This window comes from Rhynchophorus ferrugineus, unplaced genomic scaffold, assembly GCF_030347505.1.
Source record: "Rhynchophorus ferrugineus isolate W39M unplaced genomic scaffold, kcgeb_rfMv2 rfM4, whole genome shotgun sequence".
NCBI classification, from domain to species: domain Eukaryota; kingdom Metazoa; phylum Arthropoda; class Insecta; order Coleoptera; family Curculionidae; genus Rhynchophorus; species Rhynchophorus ferrugineus.
Genome location: NW_027472583.1, coordinates 59,786,945 through 59,804,493, shown reverse-complemented (window position 1 = coordinate 59,804,493; position 17,549 = coordinate 59,786,945).

Sequence of the window (17,549 nt, the reverse complement as noted above, 5' to 3'; positions counted from 1 at the left end):
TCAGCGTAAAATTCTTTATAAACCCAGTAATTTATATTAACCTGAGGTTACTTGTTCAGAAATGGGAACAAAAACATTGAAAATGGCAAAAAATCGCAAAATTTCCGACCATTTGCATGGAAAATCTGCGATATTTTTTAACATTTTGGATAAAGGTTAAACTTTCAAAATATATGTATTTTGGGGTGAGAAAAACGAAAATCCATATTAAATTGCTTTAGAACTGACAGTTTCAAAGATATGTAAGAAAAACCGAGATCCATCTGTTTTTTTATCATATATCTTTGAAACTAAACATTGTGCACAATTTATTATATCACCATTCGATTCAGCATAAAATTCTTTATAAACCCAGTAACTTATATTAACCTGAGATTACTTGATCAGAAATGGGAACAAAAACATTGAAAATGGCAAAAAATCGCAAAATTTCCGACCATTTGCATGGAAAATCTGCGATATTTTTTAATATCTTTGATACAGGTAAAACTTTGAAAATATATGTATTTTGGGGTGAGAAAAACGAAAATCCATATTAAATTGCTTTAGAACAGACCGTTTCAAAGATATGTAAGAAAAACCGAGATCCATCTGTTTTTTTATCATATATCTTTGAAACTAAACATTGTGCACAATTTATTATATCACCATTCGATTCAGCATAAAATTCTTTATAAACCCAGTAACTTATATTAACCTGAGATTACTTGATCAGAAATGGGAACAAAACCATTGAAAATGGCAAAAAATCGCAAAATTTCCGACCATTTGCATGGAAAATCTGCAATATTTTTTAATATCTTGGATACAGGTAAAACTTTGAAAATATATGTATTTTGGGGTGAGAAAAACGAAAATCCATATTAAATTGCTTTAGAACTGACCGTTTCAAAGATATGTAAGAAAAACCGAGATCCATCTGTTTTTTTATCATATATCTTTGAAACTAAACATTGTGCACAATTTATTATATCACCGTTCGATTCAGCATAAAATTCTTTATAAACCCAGTAACTTATATTAACCTGAGATTACTTGATCAGAAATGGGAACAAAACCATTGAAAATGGCAAAAAATCGCAAAATTTCCGACCATTTGCATGGAAAATCTGCAATATTTTTTAATATCTTGGATACAGGTAAAACTTTGAAAATATATGTATTTTGGGGTGAGAAAAACGAAAATCCATATTAAATTGCTTTAGAACTGACCGTTTCAAAGATATGTAAGAAAAACCGAGATCCATCTGTTTTTTTATCATATATCTTTGAAACTAAACATTGTGCACAATTTATTATATCACCGTTCGATTCAGCATAAAATTCTTTATAAACCCAGTAACTTATATTAACCTGAGATTACTTGATCAGAAATGGGAACAAAACCATTGAAAATGGCAAAAAATCGCAAAATTTCCGACCATTTGCATGGAAAATCTGCAATATTTTTTAATATCTTGGATACAGGTAAAACTTTGAAAATATATGTATTTTGGGGTGAGAAAAACGAAAATCCATATTAAATTGCTTTAGAACTGACCGTTTCAAAGATATGTAAGAAAAACCGAGATCCATCTGTTTTTTTATCATATATCTTTGAAACTAAACATTGTGCACAATTTATTATATCACCATTCGATTCAGCGTAAAATTCTTTATAAACCCAGTTACCTATATTAACCTGAGATTACTTGATCAGAAATGGGAACAAAAACATTGAAAATGGCAAAAAATCGCAAAATTTCCGACCATTTGCATGGAAAATCTGCGATATTTTTTAACATTTTGGATAAAGGTTAAACTTTCAAAATATATGTATTTTGGGGTGAGAAAAACGAAAATCCATATTAAATTGCTTTAGAACTGACCGTTTCAAAGATATGTAAGAAAAACCGAGATCCATCTGTTTTTTTATCATATATCTTTGAAATTAAACATTGTGCACAATTTATTATATCACCATTCGGTCCAGCGTAAAATTCTTTATAAACCCAGTTACCTATATTAACCTGAGATTACTTGATCAGAAATGGGAGCAAAAACATTGAAAATGGCAAAAAATCGCAAAATTTCCGACCATTTGCATGGAAAATCTGCGATATTTTTTAACATTTTGGATAAAGGTTAAACTTTCAAAATATATGTATTTTGGGGTGAGAAAAACGAAAATCCATATTAAATTGCTTTAGAACTGACTGTTTCAAAGATATGTAAGAAAAACCGAGATCCATCTGTTTTTTTATCATATATCTTTGAAACTAAACATTGTGCACAATTTATTATATCACCATTCGATTCAGCGTAAAATTCTTTATAAACCCAGTAACTTATATTAACCTGAGATTACTTGATCAGTAATGGGAACAAAAACATTGAAAATAGCAAAAAATCGCAAAATTTCCGACCATTTGCATGGAAAATCTGCGATATTTTTTAATATCTTGGATACAGGTAAAACTTTGAAAATATATGTATTTTGGGGTGAGAAAAACGAAAATCCATATTAAATTGCTTTAGAACTGACAGTTTCAAAGATATGTAAGAAAAACCGAGATCCATCTGTTTTTTTATCATATATCTTTGAAACTAAACATTGTGCACAATTTATTATATCACCATTCGATTCAGCATAAAATTCTTTATAAACCCAGTAACTTATATTAACCTGAGATTACTTGATCAGAAATGGGAACAAAAACATTGAAAATGGCAAAAAATCGCAAAATTTCCGACCATTTGCATGGAAAATCTGCGATATTTTTTAATATTTTGGATAAAGGTTAAACTTTGAAAATATATGTATTTTGGGGTGAGAAATACGAAAATCCATGTGAAATTGCTTTAGAACAGACCGTTTCAAAGATATGTAAGAAAAACCGAGATCCATCTGTTTTTTTATCATATATCTTTGAAACTAAACATTGTGCACAATTTATTATATCACCATTCGATTCAGCATAAAATTCTTTATAAACCCAGTTACCTATATTAACCTGAGATTACTTGATCAGAAATGGGAACAAAAACATTGAAAATGGCAAAAAATCGCAAAATTTCCGACCATTTGCATGGAAAATCTGCGATATTTTTTAATATTTTGGATAAAGGTTAAACTTTGAAAATATATGTATTTTGGGGTGAGAAAAACGAAAATCCATGTGAAATTGCTTTAGAACAGACCGTTTCAAAGATATGTAAGAAAAACCGAGATCCATCTGTTTTTTTATCATATATCTTTGAAACTAAACATTGTGCACAATTTAGTATATCACCATTCGATTCAGCATAAAATTCTTTATAAACCCAGTAACTTATATTAACCTGAGATTACTTGATCAGAAATGGGAACAAAAACATTGAAAATGGCAAAAAATCGCAAAATTTCCGACCATTTGCATGGAAAATCTGCGATATTTTTTAATATTTTGGATAAAGGTTAAACTTTGAAAATATATGTATTTTGGGGTGAGAAAAACGAAAATCCATATTAAATTGCTTTAGAACTGACAGTTTCAAAGATATGTAAGAAAAACCGAGATCCATCTGTTTTTTATCATATATCTTTGAAACAAAACATTGTGCACAATTTATTATATCACCATTCGATTCAGCATAAAATTCTTTATAAACCCAGTAACTTATATTAACCTGAGATTACTTGATCAGAAATGGGAACAAAAACATTGAAAACGGCAAAATTTCCGACCATTTGCATGGAAAATCTGCGATATTTTTTAATATTTTGGATAAAGGTTAAACTTTGAAGATATGTGTATTTTGGGGTGAGAAAAACGAAAATCCATGTGAAATTGCTTTAGAACAGACCGTTTCAAAGGTATGTAAGAAAAACCGAGATCCATCTGTTTTTTTATCATATATCTTTGAAACTAAACATTGTGCACAATTTATTATATCACCGTTCGATTCAGCGTAAAATTCTTTATAAACCCAGTAACTTATATTAACCTGAGATTACTTGATCAGAAATGGGAACAAAAACATTGAAAATGGCAAAAAATCGCAAAATTTCCGACCATTTGCATGGAAAATCTGCGATATTTTTTAATATCTTGGATACAGGTAAAACTTTGAAAATATATGTATTTTGGGGTGAGAAAAACGAAAATCCATGTGAAATTGCTTTAGAACAGACCGTTTCAAAGATATGTAAGAAAAACCGAGATCCATCTGTTTTTTTATCATATATCTTTGAAACTAAACATTGTGCACAATTTGTTATATTACCATTCGATTCAGCGTAAAATTCTTTATAAACCCAGTAATTTATATTAACCTGAGGTTACTTGTTCAGAAATGGGAACAAAAACATTGAAAATGGCAAAAAATCGCAAAATTTCCGACCATTTGCATGGAAAATCTGCGATATTTTTTAACATTTTGGATAAAGGTTAAACTTTCAAAATATATGTATTTTGGGGTGAGAAAAACGAAAATCCATGTGAAATTGCTTTAGAACAGACCGTTTCAAAGATATGTAAGAAAAACCGAGATCCATCTGTTTTTTTATCATATATCTTTGAAACTAAACATTGTGCACAATTTATTATATCACCATTCGATTCAGCATAAAATTCTTTATAAACCTGGTAATTTATATTTACCTGAGATTACTTGATCAGAAATGGGAACAAAAACATTGAAAATGGCAAAAAATCGCAAAATTTCCGACCATTTGCATGGAAAATCTGCGATATTTTTTAACATTTTGGATAAAGGTTAAACTTTCAAAATATATGTATTTTGGGGTGAGAAAAACGAAAATCCATGTCAAATTGCTTTAGAACAGACCGTTTCAATGATATGTAAGAAAAACCGAGATCCATCTGTTTTTTTATCATATATCTTTGAAACTAAACATTGTGCACAATTTGTTATATTACCATTCGATTCAGCGTAAAATTCTTTATAAACCCAGTAATTTATATTAACCTGAGGTTACTTGTTCAGAAATGGGAACAAAAACATTGAAAATGGCAAAAAATCGCAAAATTTCCGACCATTTGCATGGAAAATCTGCGATATTTTTTAACATTTTGGATAAAGGTTAAACTTTCAAAATATATGTATTTTGGGGTGAGAAAAACGAAAATCCATGTGAAATTGCTTTAGAACAGACCGTTTCAAAGATATGTAAGAAAAACCGAGATCCATCTGTTTTTTTATCATATATCTTTGAAACTAAACATTGTGCACAATTTATTATATCACCATTCGATTCAGCATAAAATTCTTTATAAACCCAGTTACCTATATTAACCTGAGATTACTTGATCAGAAATGGGAACAAAAACATTGAAAATGGCAAAAAATCGCAAAATTTCCGACCATTTGCATGGAAAATCTGCGATATTTTTTAATATTTTGGATAAAGGTTAAACTTTGAAAATATATGTATTTTGGGGTGAGAAAAACGAAAATCCATGTGAAATTGCTTTAGAACAGACCGTTTCAAAGATATGTAAGAAAAACCGAGATCCATCTGTTTTTTATCATATATCTTTGAAACTAAACATTGTGCACAATTTATTATATCACCATTCGATTCAGCATAAAATTCTTTATAAACCCAGTAACTTATATTAACCTGAGATTACTTGATCAGAAATGGGAACAAAAACATTGAAAACGGCAATATTTCCGACCATTTGCATGGAAAATCTGCGATATTTTTTAATATTTTGGATAAAGGTTAAACTTTGAAGATATGTGTATTTTGGGGTGAGAAAAACGAAAATCCATGTGAAATTGCTTTAGAACAGACCGTTTCAAAGATATGTAAGAAAAACCGAGATCCATCTGTTTTTTTATCATATATCTTTGAAACTAAACATTGTGCACAATTTATTATATCACCGTTCGATTCAGCGTAAAATTCTTTATAAACCCAGTAACTTATATTAACCTGAGATTACTTGATCAGAAATGGGAACAAAAACATTGAAAATGGCAAAAAATCGCAAAATTTCCGACCATTTGCATGGAAAATCTGCGATATTTTTTAATATTTTGGATAAAGGTTAAACTTTCAAAATATATGTATTTTGGGGTGAGAAAAACGAAAATCCATATTAAATTGCTTTAGAACTGACCGTTTCAAAGATATGTAAGAAAAACCGAGATCCATCTGTTTTTTATCATATATCTTTGAAACTAAACATTGTGCACAATTTATTATATCACCATTCGATTCAGCGTAAAATTCTTTATAAACCCAGTAACTTATATTAACCTGAGATTACTTGATCAGAAATGGGAACAAAAACATTGAAAACGGCAAAATTTCCGACCATTTGCATGGAAAATCTGCGATATTTTTTAATATCTTGGATACAGGTAAAACTTTGAAAATATATGTATTTTGGGGTGAGAAAAACGAAAATCCATATTAAATTGCTTTAGAACAGACCGTTTCAAAGATATGTAAGGAAAACCGAGATCCATCTGTTTTTCTATCATATATCTTTGAAACTAAACATTGTGCACAATTTATTATATCACCATTCGATTCAGCATAAAATTCTTTATAAACCCAGTTACCTATATTAACCTGAGATTACTTGATCAGAAATGGGAACAAAAACATTGAAAATGGCAAAAAATCGCAAAATTTCCGACCATTTGCATGGAAAATCTGCGATATTTTTTAACATTTTGGATAAAGGTTAAACTTTCAAAATATATGTATTTTGGGGTGAGAAAAACGAAAATCCATATTAAATTGCTTTAGAACTGACTGTTTCAAAGATATGTAAGAAAAACCGAGATCCATCTGTTTTTTTATCATATATCTTTGAAACTAAACATTGTGCACAATTTATTATATCACCATTCGATTCAGCGTAAAATTAATTATAAACCCAGTAACTTATATTAACCTGAGATTACTTGATCAGAAATGGGAACAAAAACATTGAAAATGGCAAAAAATCGCAAAATTTCCGACCATTTGCATGGAAAATCTGCGATATTTTTTAACATTTTGGATAAAGGTTAAACTTTCAAAATATATGTATTTTGGGGTGAGAAAAACAAAAATCCATATTAAATTGCTTTAGAACTGACTGTTTCAAAGATATGTAAGAAAAACCGAGATCCATCTGTTTTTTTATCATATATCTTTGAAACTAAACATTGTGCACAATTTATTATATCACCATTTGATTCAGCGTAAAATTCTTTATAAACCCAGTAACTTATATTAACCTGAGATTACTTGATCAGAAATGGGAACAAAAACATTGAAAATGGCAAAAAATCGCAAAATTTCCGACCATTTGCATGGAAAATCTGCGATATTTTTTAATATCTTGGATAAAGGTAAAACTTTGAAAATATATGTATTTTGGGGTGAGAAAAACGAAAATCCATATTAAATTGCTTTAGAACTGACAGTTTCAAAGATATGTAAGAAAAACCGAGATCCATCTGTTTTTTTATCATATATCTTTGAAACTAAACATTGTGCACAATTTATTATATCACCATTCGATTCAGCATAAAATTCTTTATAAACCCAGTAACTTATATTAACCTGAGATTACTTGATCAGAAATGGGAACAAAAACATTGAAAATGGCAAAAAATCGCAAAATTTCCGACCATTTGCATGGAAAATCTGCGATATTTTTTAATATTTTGGATAAAGGTTAAACTTTGAAAATATATGTATTTTGGGGTGAGAAAAACGAAAATCCATGTGAAATTGCTTTAGAACAGACCGTTTCAAAGATATGTAAGAAAAACCGAGATCCATCTGTTTTTTTATCATATATCTTTGAAACTAAACATTGTGCACAATTTATTATATCACCATTCGATTCAGCATAAAATTCTTTATAAACCTGGTAATTTATATTTACCTGAGATTACTTGATCAGAAATGGGAACAAAAACATTGAAAATGGCAAAAAATCGCAAAATTTCCGACCATTTGCATGGAAAATCTGCGATATTTTTTAACATTTTGGATAAAGGTTAAACTTTCAAAATATATGTATTTTGGGGTGAGAAAAGCGAAAATCCATATTAAATTGCTTTAGAACTGACCGTTTCAAAGGTATGTAAGAAAAACCGAGATCCATCTGTTTTTTTATCATATATCTTTGAAACTAAACATTGTGCACAATTTATTATATCACCATTCGATTCAGCGTAAAATTCTTTATAAACCCAGTTACCTATATTAACCTGAGATTACTTGATCAGAAATGGGAACAAAAACATTGAAAATGGCAAAAAATCGCAAAATTTCCGACCATTTGCATGGAAAATCTGCGATATTTTTTAATATTTTGGATAAAGGTTAAACTTTCAAAATATATGTATTTTGGGGTGAGAAAAACGAAAATCCATATTAAATTGCTTTAGAATTGACCGTTTCAAAGATATGTAAGAAAAACCGAGATCCATCTGTTTTTTTATCATATATCTTTGAAACTAAACATTGTGCACAATTTATTATATCACCATTCGATTCAGCGTAAAATTCTTTATAAACCCAGTTACCTATATTAACCTGAGATTACTTGATCAGAAATGGGAACAAAAACATTGAAAATGGCAAAAAATCGCAAAATTTCCGACCATTTGCATGGAAAATCTGCGATATTTTTTAACATTTTGGATAAAGGTTAAACTTTCAAAATATATGTATTTTGGGGTGAGAAAAACGAAAATCCATATTAAATTGCTTTAGAACTGACCGTTTCAAAGGTATGTAAGAAAAACCGAGATCCATCTGTTTTTTTATCATATATCTTTGAAACTAAACATTGTGCACAATTTATTATATCACCATTCGATTCAGCATAAAATTCTTTATAAACCCAGTAACTTATATTAACCTGAGATTACTTGATCAGAAATGGGAACAAAAACATTGAAAATGGCAAAAAATCGCAAAATTTCCGACCATTTGCATGGAAAATCTGCGATATTTTTTAATATTTTGGATAAAGGTTAAACTTTGAAAATATATGTATTTTGGGGTGAGAAAAACGAAAATCCATATTAAATTGCTTTAGAACTGACAGTTTCAAAGATATGTAAGAAAAACCGAGATCCATCTGTTTTTTTATCATATATCTTTGAAACTAAACATTGTGCACAATTTATTATATCACCATTCGATTCAGCATAAAATTCTTTATAAACCCAGTAACTTATATTAACCTGAGATTACTTGATCAGAAATGGGAACAAAAACATTGAAAATGGCAAAAAATCGCAAAATTTCCGACCATTTGCATGGAAAATCTGCGATATTTTTTAACATTTTGGATAAAGGTTAAACTTTCAAAATATATGTATTTTGGGGTGAGAAAAACGAAAATCCATATTAAATTGCTTTAGAACTGACCGTTTCAAAGATATGTAAGAAAAACCGAGATCCATCTGTTTTTTTATCATATATCTTTGAAACTAAACATTGTGCACAATTTATTATATCACCATTCGATTCAGCGTAAAATTCTTTATAAACCTGGTAATTTATATTAACCTGAGATTACTTGATCAGAAATGGGAACAAAAACATTGAAAATGGCAAAAAATCGCAAAATTTCCGACCATTTGCATGGAAAATCTGCGATATTTTTTAACATTTTGGATAAAGGTTAAACTTTCAAAATATATGTATTTTGGGGTGAGAAAAACGAAAATCCATATTAAATTGCTTTAGAACTGACCGTTTCAAAGATATGTAAGGAAAACCGAGATCCATCCGTTTTTCTATCATATATCTTTGAAACTAAACATTGTGCACAATTTATTATATCACCATTCGATTCAGCGTAAAATTCTTTATAAACCCAGTTACCTATATTAACCTGAGATTACTTGATCAGAAATGGGAACAAAAACATTGAAAATGGCAAAAAATCGCAAAATTTCCGACCATTTGCATGGAAAATCTGCGATATTTTTTAATATTTTGGATAAAGGTTAAACTTTGAAAATATATGTATTTTGGGGTGAGAAAAACGAAAATCCATGTGAAATTGCTTTAGAACAGACCGTTTCAAAGATATGTAAGAAAAACCGAGATCCATCTGTTTTTTTATCATATATCTTTGAAACTAAACATTGTGCACAATTTATTATATCACCATTCGATTCAGCATAAAATTCTTTATAAACCCAGTAACTTATATTAACCTGAGATTACTTGATCAGAAATGGGAACAAAAACATTGAAAATGGCAAAAAATCGCAAAATTTCCGACCATTTGCATGGAAAATCTGCGATATTTTTTAACATTTTGGATAAAGGTTAAACTTTCAAAATATATGTATTTTGGGGTGAGAAAAACGAAAATCCATATTAAATTGCTTTAGAACTGACAGTTTCAAAGATATGTAAGAAAAACCGAGATCCATCTGTTTTTTTATCATATATCTTTGAAACTAAACATTGTGCACAATTTATTATATCACCATTCGATTCAGCGTAAAATTCTTTATAAACCTGGTAATTTATATTAACCTGAGATTACTTGATCAGAAATGGGAACAAAAACATTGAAAATGGCAAAAAATCGCAAAATTTCCGACCATTTGCATGGAAAATCTGCGATATTTTTTAACATTTTGGATAAAGGTTAAACTTTCAAAATATATGTATTTTGGGGTGAGAAAAACGAAAATCCATATTAAATTGCTTTAGAACTGACAGTTTCAAAGATATGTAAGAAAAACCGAGATCCATCTGTTTTTTTATCATATATCTTTGAAACTAAACATTGTGCACAATTTATTATATCACCATTCGATTCAGCATAAAATTCTTTATAAACCCAGTAACTTATATTAACCTGAGATTACTTGATCAGAAATGGGAACAAAAACATTGAAAATGGCAAAAAATCGCAAAATTTCCGACCATTTGCATGGAAAATCTGCGATATTTTTTAATATTTTGGATAAAGGTTAAACTTTGAAAATATATGTATTTTGGGGTGAGAAAAACGAAAATCCATGTGAAATTGCTTTAGAACAGACCGTTTCAAAGATATGTAGGAAAAACCGAGATCCATCTGTTTTTTTATCATATATCTTTGAAACTAAACATTGTGCACAATTTATTATATCACCATTCGATTCAGCATAAAATTCTTTATAAACCTGGTAATTTATATTTATCTGAGATTACTTGATCAGAAATGGGAACAAAAACATTGAAAATGGCAAAAAATCGCAAAATTTCCGACCATTTGCATGGAAAATCTGCGATATTTTTTAATATTTTGGATAAAGGTTAAACTTTGAAAATATATGTATTTTGGGGTGAGAAAAACGAAAATCCATGTGAAATTGCTTTAGAACAGACCGTTTCAAAGATATGTAAGAAAAACCGAGATCCATCTGTTTTTTTATCATATATCTTTGAAACTAAACATTGTGCACAATTTATTATATCACCATTCGATTCAGCGTAAAATTCTTTATAAACCTGGTAATTTATATTAACCTGAGATTACTTGATCAGAAATGGGAACAAAAACATTGAAAATGGCAAAAAATCGCAAAATTTCCGACCATTTGCATGGAAAATCTGCGATATTTTTTAATATTTTGGATAAAGGTTAAACTTTGAAAATATATGTATTTTGGGGTGAGAAAAACGAAAATCCATGTGAAATTGCTTTAGAACAGACCGTTTCAAAGATATGTAAGAAAAACCGAGATCCATCTGTTTTTTTATCATATATCTTTGAAACTAAACATTGTGCACAATTTATTATATCACCATTCGATTCAGCATAAAATTCTTTATAAACCCAGTAACTTATATTAACCTGAGATTACTTGATCAGAAATGGGAACAAAAACATTGAAAATGGCAAAAAATCGCAAAATTTCCGACCATTTGCATGGAAAATCTGCGATATTTTTTAATATTTTGGATAAAGGTTAAACTTTGAAAATATATGTATTTTGGGGTGAGAAAAACGAAAATCCATATTAAATTGCTTTAGAACTGACCGTTTCAAAGATATGTAAGAAAAACCGAGATCCATCTGTTTTTTTATCATATATCTTTGAAACTAAACATTGTGCACAATTTATTATATCACCATTCGATTCAGCATAAAATTCTTTATAAACCTGGTAATTTATATTTACCTGAGATTACTTGGTCAGAAATGGGAACAAAAACATTGAAAATGGCAAAAAATCGCAAAATTTCCGACCATTTGCATGGAAAATCTGCGATATTTTTTAATATTTTGGATAAAGGTTAAACTTTGAAAATATATGTATTTTGGGGTGAGAAAAACGAAAATCCATATTAAATTGCTTTAGAACTGACCGTTTCAAAGATATGTAAGAAAAACCGAGATCCATCTGTTTTTTTATCATATATCTTTGAAACTAAACATTGTGCACAATTTATTATATCACCATTCGATTCAGCATAAAATTCTTTATAAACCCAGTAACTTATATTAACCTGAGATTACTTGATCAGAAATGGGAACAAAAACATTGAAAATGGCAAAAAATCGCAAAATTTCCGACCATTTGCATGGAAAATCTGCGATATTTTTTAATATTTTGGATAAAGGTTAAACTTTGAAAATATGTGTATTTTGGGGTGAGAAAAACGAAAATCCATGTGAAATTGCTTTAGAACAGACCGTTTCAAAGATATGTAAGAAAAACCGAGATCCATCTGTTTTTTTATCATATATCTTTGAAACTAAACATTGTGCACAATTTATTATATCACCGTTCGATTCAGCGTAAAATTCTTTATAAACCCAGTAACTTATATTAACCTGAGATTACTTGATCAGAAATTTGAACAAAAACATTGAAAATGGCAAAAAATCGCAAAATTTCCGACCATTTGCATGGAAAATCTGCGATATTTTTTAATATCTTGGATACAGGTAAAACTTTGAAAATATATGTATTTTGGGGTGAGAAAAACGAAAATCCATGTGAAATTGCTTTAGAACAGACCGTTTCAAAGATATGTAAGAAAAACCGAGATCCATCTGTTTTTTTATCATATATCTTTGAATCTAAACATTGTGCACAATTTATTGTATCACCATTCGATTCAGCATAAAATTCTTTATAAACCTGGTAATTTATATTTACCTGAGATTACTTGATCAGAAATGGGAACAAAAACATTGAAAATGGCAAAAAATCGCAAAATTTCCGACCATTTGCATGGAAAATCTGCGATATTTTTTAATATCTTGGATACAGGTAAAACTTTCAAAATATATGTATTTTGGGGTGAGAAAAACGAAAATCCATATTAAATTGCTTTAGAACTGACCGTTTCAAAGATATGTAAGAAAAACCGAGATCCATCTGTTTTTTTATCATATATCTTTGAAACTAAACATTGTGCACAATTTATTATATCACCATTCGATTCAGCGTAAAATTCTTTATAAACCCAGTAACTTATATTAACCTGAGATTACTTGATCAGAAATGGGAACAAAAACATTGAAAATGGCAAAAAATCGCAAAATTTCCGACCATTTGCATGGAAAATCTGCGATATTTTTTAATATCTTGGATACAGGTAAAACTTTGAAAATATATGTATTTTGGGGTGAGAAAAACGAAAATCCATATTAAATTGCTTTAGAACTGACAGTTTCAAAGATATGTAAGAAAAACCGAGATCCATCTGTTTTTTTATCATATATCTTTGAAACTAAACATTGTGCACAATTTATTATATCACCATTCGATTCAGCATAAAATTCTTTATAAACCCAGTAACTTATATTAACCTGAGATTACTTGATCAGAAATGGGAACAAAAACATTGAAAATGGCAAAAAATCGCAAAATTTCCGACCATTTGCATGGAAAATCTGCGATATTTTTTAATATTTTGGATAAAGGTTAAACTTTGAAAATATATGTATTTTGGGGTGAGAAATACGAAAATCCATGTGAAATTGCTTTAGAACAGACCGTTTCAAAGATATGTAAGAAAAACCGAGATCCATCTGTTTTTTTATCATATATCTTTGAAACTAAACATTGTGCACAATTTATTATATCACCATTCGATTCAGCATAAAATTCTTTATAAACCTGGTAATTTATATTTACCTGAGATTACTTGGTCAGAAATGGGAACAAAAACATTGAAAATGGCAAAAAATCGCAAAATTTCCGACCATTTGCATGGAAAATCTGCGATATTTTTTAATATTTTGGATAAAGGTTAAACTTTGAAAATATATGTATTTTGGGGTGAGAAAAACGAAAATCCATGTGAAATTGCTTTAGAACAGACCGTTTCAAAGATATGTAAGAAAAACCGAGATCCATCTGTTTTTTTATCATATATCTTTGAAACTAAACATTGTACACAATTTATTATATCACCGTTCGATTCAGCATAAAATTCTTTATAAACCCAGTAACTTATATTAACCTGAGATTACTTGATCAGAAATGGGAACAAAAACATTGAAAATGGCAAAAAATCGCAAAATTTCCGACCATTTGCATGGAAAATCTGCGATATTTTTTAATATCTTGGATACAGGTAAAACTTTGAAAATATTTGTATTTTGGGGTGAGAAAAACGACAATCCATATTAAATTGCTTTAGAACTGACCGTTTCAAAGATATGTAAGGAAAACCGAGATCCATCTGTTTTTTTATCATATATCTTTGAAACTAAACATTGTACACAATTTATTATATCACCGTTCGATTCAGCGTAAAATTCTTTATAAACCCAGTTACCTATATTAACCTGAGATTACTTGATCAGAAATGGGAACAAAAACATTGAAAATGGCAAAAAATCGCAAAATTTCCGACCATTTGCATGGAAAATCTGCGATATTTTTTAATATTTTGGATAAAGGTTAAACTTTGAAAATATATGTATTTTGGGGTGAGAAAAACAATAATCCATGTGAAATTGCTTTAGAACAGACCGTTTCAAAGATATGTAAGAAAAACCGAGATCCATCTGTTTTTTTATCATATATCTTTGAAACTAAACATTGTGCACAATTTAGTATATCACCATTCGATTCAGCATAAAATTCTTTATAAACCCAGTAACTTATATTAACCTGAGATTACTTGATCAGAAATGGGAACAAAAATATTGAAAATGGCAAAAAATCGCAAATTTTCCGACCATTTGCATGGAAAATCTGCGATATTTTTTAATATTTTGGATAAAGGTTAAACTTTGAAAATATGTGTATTTTGGGGTGAGAAAAACGAAAATCCATGTGAAATTGCTTTAGAACAGACCGTTTCAAAGATATGTAAGAAAAACCGAGATCCATCTGTTTTTTTATCATATATCTTTGAAACTAAACATTGTGCACAATTTATTATATCACCGTTCGATTCAGCGTAAAATTCTTTATAAACCCAGTAACTTATATTAACCTGAGATTACTTGATCAGAAATGGGAACAAAAACATTGAAAATGGCAAAAAATCGCAAAATTTTCGACCATTTGCATGGAAAATCTGCGATATTTTTTAATATCTTGGATACAGGTAAAACTTTGAAAATATTTGTATTTTGGGGTGAGAAAAACGAAAATCCATGTGAAATTGCTTTAGAACAGACCGTTTCAAAGATATGTAAGAAAAACCGAGATCCATCTGTTTTTTTATCATATATCTTTGAATCTAAACATTGTGCACAATTTATTGTATCACCATTCGATTCAGCATAAAATTCTTTATAAACCTGGTAATTTATATTTACCTGAGATTACTTGATCAGAAATGGGAACAAAAACATTGAAAATGGCAAAAAATCGCAAAATTTCCGACCATTTGCATGGAAAATCTGCAATATTTTTTAATATCTTGGATACAGGTAAAACTTTGAAAATATATGTATTTTGGGGTGAGAAAAACGAAAATCCATATTAAATTGCATTAGAACAGACCGTTTCAAAGATATGTAAGGAAAACCGAGATCCATCTGTTTTTCTATCATATATCTTTGAAACTAAACATTGTGCACAATTTATTATATCACCGTTCGATTCAGCGTAAAATTCTTTATAAACCCAGTTACCTATATTAACCTGAGATTACTTGATCAGAAATGGGAACAAAAACATTGAAAATGGCAAAAAATCGCAAAATTTCCGACCATTTGCATGGAAAATCTGCGATATTTTTTAACATTTTGGATAAAGGTTAAACTTTCAAAATATATGTATTTTGGGGTGAGAAAAACGAAAATCCATATTAAATTGCTTTAGAACTGACTGTTTCAAAGATATGTAAGAAAAACCGAGATCCATCTGTTTTTTTATCATATATCTTTGAAACTAAACATTGTGTACAATTTATTATATCACCATTCGATTCAGCGTAAAATTCCTTATAAACCCAGTAACTTATATTAACCTGAGATTACTTGATCAGAAATGGGAACAAAAACATTGAAAATGGCAAAAAATCGCAAAATTTCCGACCATTTGCATGGAAAATCTGCGATATTTTTTAACATTTTGGATAAAGGTTAAACTTTCAAAATATATGTATTTTGGGGTGAGAAAAACGAAAATCCATATTAAATTGCTTTAGAACTGACCGTTTCAAAGATATGTAAGAAAAACCGAGATCCATCTGTTTTTTTATCATATATCTTTGAAACTAAACATTGTGCACAATTTATTATATCACCATTCGATTCAGCGTAAAATTCTTTATAAACCCAGTAACTTATATTAACCTGAGATTACTTGATCAGAAATGGGAACAAAAACATTGAAAATGGCAAAAAATCGCAAAATTTCCGACCATTTGCATGGAAAATCTGCGATATTTTTTAATATCTTAGATACAGGTAAAACTTTGAAAATATATGTATTTTGGGGTGAGAAAAACGAAAATCCATATTAAATTGCTTTAGAACTGACAGTTTCAAAGATATGTAAGAAAAACCGAGATCCATCTGTTTTTTTATTATATATCTTTGAAACTAAACATTGTGCACAATTTATTATATCACCATTCGATTCAGCATAAAATTCTTTATAAACCCAGTAACTTATATTAACCTGAGATTACTTGATCAGAAATGGGAACAAAAACATTGAAAATGGCAAAAAATCGCAAAATTTCCGACCATTTGCATGGAAAATCTGCGATATTTTTTAATATTTTGGATAAAGGTTAAACTTTGAAAATATATGTATTTTGGGATGAGAAAAACGAAAATCCATGTGAAATTGCTTTAGAACAGACCGTTTCAAAGATATGTAAGAAAAACCGAGATCCATCTGTTTTTTTATCATATATCTTTGAATCTAAACATTGTGCACAATTTATTATATCACCATTCGATTCAGCATAAAATTCTTTATAAACCTGGTAATTTATATTTACCTGAGATTACTTGATCAGAAATGGGAACAAAAACATTGAAAATGGCAAAAAATCGCAAAATTTCCGACCATTTGCATGGAAAATCTGCAATATTTTTTAATATCTTGGATACAGGTAAAACTTTGAAAATATATGTATTTTGGGGTGAGAAAAACGA